At 40.4% G+C, this 3,720-nt stretch overlaps 1 non-coding gene across 1 annotated transcript; it reads left to right on the plus strand.

The window, feature by feature from the left end:
- The first annotated feature begins 1,077 nt into the window (after nucleotides 1–1,077).
- Nucleotides 1,078–1,184, plus strand: LOC141662853 (small nucleolar RNA R71). The gene has a single exon (XR_012550949.1). It is a non-coding gene; the product is annotated as a small nucleolar RNA R71 (small nucleolar RNA).
- The last annotated feature ends 2,536 nt before the right edge of the window (nucleotides 1,185–3,720 follow it).

Genomic DNA, 3,720 nt, shown 5'->3' on the forward strand with positions numbered 1-3,720 from the left:
GAAAGAATAGTCTTCATAAACTTCGCATAACTAGGCATTTGTTCCAGAGCCTCAGCGAAAGGTATATTGATGTGAAGTTTCTTGAACACCTCCAGAAACTTCTTGAACTGTCTATCCAGCTTTTGTTGCTGCAATCTCTTAGGAAAAGGTGGTGGAGGATAGAGTTGTTTCTCCCCTGTATTAGCCTCAGGCAGAGTATGTTCAACAGTAGTCTTCCTTGGTTCCGCCGCTTTCTCCTTTTTCTTAGATTCTTCATCTCTAACTTCAGCTTCTACTTCTTTTGCCTTTTCATCCTCAGCTACTTTTCCAGACCTTAAGGTAATAGCCTTGACTTGCTCTTTAGCTTCCTTCCTGCCTGGTACTTCCGTGTCACTGGGAAGAGTGCCAGGTTGATGATTAAGCACTGCATTGGCTAATTGACGATTTGATTTTCCAAGGTCTTGATAGAAACTGCCTGACTCTTGCACAACAGCTTAAGTTCCTCAAAATCAGCACTAGTAGGTGCAGCTGCACTTCCCTGTTGAGGATATGATTGCCTTGTAGCATACTGCTGTGGTTGGTGGAATCCAGGTGGGTTAAACCGTTTACCTCACCCCTTGCTGATATGGTGGCTGAATAGCATTCTGATTATTCCCCCAGCTGAAATTTGGATGATTTCTGTTATTAGGATGATAGGTCGCTGGCACAGGCTGCTGTTGTCGCTGATAATTATTCACATACTGAACAGATTCATTGACAAGAGAACACTGATCCGTAGCATGAGAACCTGCACAAAGCTCACAAACCATAGCTATTTGATTAACTCCATACGTAGCCAGAGAATCAACCTTCATTGATAGCGCTTGGAGCTGGGCTGCAATAGCGGTGGCTGCATCAACTTCCAGAATACCTGCGACCTTGCCTGACGTCATCCTCTGAGTTGGGTTTTGATGCTCATTTGCAGCCATTGTCTCTATAAGATTATACGCCTCAGTATAGCTTTTAGCCCATAAGGCTCCTCCAGCTGCTGCATCGAGCATGGGCCGAGATTGGGCCCCCAAACCAGTATAAAAACCAGTGATTACCATCCAATCCGGCATTCCATGATGTGGATATTTTCTCAACATTTCCTTGTAGCGTTCCCAAGCCTCGCACATAGATTCTGTAGGTTGCTGCGCAAACTGAGTAAGAGCACTCCTCATAGCAGCAGTCTTTGCCATTGGATAAAACTTCACCAGAAACTTTTGCGCAAGATCTTGCCACGTAGTGATGGACCCAGCTGGTTCAGAATGTAACCAGTCTTTAGCCTTATCCCTCAGTGAGAATGGGAAAAAGCCTCAACTTCATAGTCTCATCAGTCACGCCATTATACTTAAAAGTGCTGCAGATCTTGACAAAATTTCTTATGTGCATGTTGGGGTCTTCAGTTGCCGCTCCTCCAAAAGAAACAGAATTCTGCACCATCTGAATAGTGCCCGGCTTGATTTCAAAGGTGTTAGCTTGAATAGCCGGATGAAGGATGCTTGACTAAATATCATCAATTTTAGGCCGAGAAAAATCCATAAGAGCTGGATCAGCTTGAACAATACGATCTCCTATGTTTACTGGTTCTTTCTGCTCAGCGCCTGAATCCGAATCCTCAAAATCTAACTTCTCCGGAATATCAAGAACTTCGTTTGTCTCCTCAGTTGTATCTAAAGTCCTCTTGCGAGCATGAGAACGAGTTTGCATAAACGCTTGCTAAAGTACCTGAAACACAACCGAAAAGAGTAAGTAACTACTATGTCCTAATCACTGAGTCCTAATGACCAATGATGGTAAGTACATAAACTAAACAAATACGCCGAGTTCCCCGGGCAGCGGCGCCAAAAACTTGTTAGGGCGAAAACACGCACTAATATTCACGCAAGTATACGCGTTCGCAAGTAATATAGAATACTTTCTAGTTCGTTCCCTCAGAGACTCAGACTAAATTATTGTCTAATTAAACTCACTCACCAATGTATGATTACTTCTCAATGTTAAGATAATAACACTTAAAATTGTTGATCAAATATTAACTATAATTAACTACTTAATTAACCACTTAACTAACACTTCAAATTATCAATAATAAAACACTCATGAGATCACAACTTCATTATTACCTCCTTCTATAGCCATTGTTATTATATTTAGCATGTGACAGTGATGACATTAATCGAATAACACGAAACTGATAAAAGCCAACTTTCATTGTACTAATACCATTCTACCAAGCATCCACAATTAAGATAGAAGTTGAATAGTCATCAATTATGTTGAGTTCCTATATGTCTACAGAAATTGACAACACAACGATTTAAGCACAAGTTATTCCTTTTGATTACATAGGGCAAATAAAACTGTTAGAGTTACCCACTAATCATACACAATGTACATGAACCTATGCTAGCATGGCAAGTTCTAAATCTCAAGATCCACCGTCGCTTCACAAGAGATTAACACCCTATCTTATATGTTCGCGACGCACATAAGACGAATACGCGCAACCAATACTAGATATCATGCAATCATCACACACTAAAGTATTAAACAATTAACTAAAGAATTCCATAATAAATCCGTTGTAACCCCATGATCACGATTAGCCCATAATAGAACTCATCGCCATCATGGGTTCATATGAAATCATGATAAACAAACACAAGAAAATAATAACTAAATTAATTATATTAAAACAGAGTACGTCACAAGAGTAAATAAGTCAAAGCAAGAAAACTAGCATCCAACGTTACAACGAAACAAGAATCACAAGAATATATGCTTCCTCTTCGTTGCGGTGTGTTAAATCGGTCTTCTTCCTTATCTCCTTCGCTTCTTGCGTAAAACACAATCTAAAACATAATCTCCTTAATACTCTCTATGAAAACGTCTCAAATCTACCTATATAATAGTCCCATAAAACTCAGATTACATAGAAGTTGGAAGCCACACAGAAGTAGAAGTCTAAAATAATTCAGCTTTTTCCCCGACCTTGCGCGGCCGCTCAGCATTTCTGCGCGGGCGCGCAGGCTGCTGCGCGGCCGCTCAACATTGCTGCGCGGGCGCGCAGGACCCTACTGGAAAAATTCCAAGCTTGCTCCGTTTCTTCGCCGTAATCTGCCCATTCCTTTCCTCTCGCAATGGTGAACACATGCCAAGGCTTATTCTTGATGATTCCTCCCCCGAAATGCAACTAATACCCTGAAATGCATAAACACTAGAAAAACGCATTAAATACACAAAATACTTGATTTTAAGACACCAATTTAAGCCATTTTAAGACGTTCTAAGTGGTATAAAATGCCACTTATCAGGGAGCACCTATTCTGTTTGTAAAGAAGAAAGATGGAAGTATGCGGCTATGTATAGATTATCGTGAGTTGAATAAGGTGACGATTAAGAACCGTTACCCGCTACCAAGGATAGATGACCTATTTGATCAGCTGAAAGGAGCTAAGTGCTTTTCAAAGATTGACTTAAGATCAGGATACCATCAATTAAAGATCAAAGAAGAAGACATCCCAAAGACAGCTTTCAGGACAAGATATGGGACATTATGAATTTTTAGTAATGCCTTTGGTTTGACTAACGCCCTGTCAGCTTTATGGATTTGATTAACCGGGCATTTAAAAAGTATTTGGACAAGTTCATAGTGGTGTTCATTGGTGACATCCCTTATTTATCAAAATCGGAAGAAAACATACGCAACATCTATGG

This window comes from Apium graveolens, chromosome 5 (assembly GCF_009905375.1).
Source record: "Apium graveolens cultivar Ventura chromosome 5, ASM990537v1, whole genome shotgun sequence".
NCBI lineage: Eukaryota > Viridiplantae > Streptophyta > Magnoliopsida > Apiales > Apiaceae > Apium > Apium graveolens.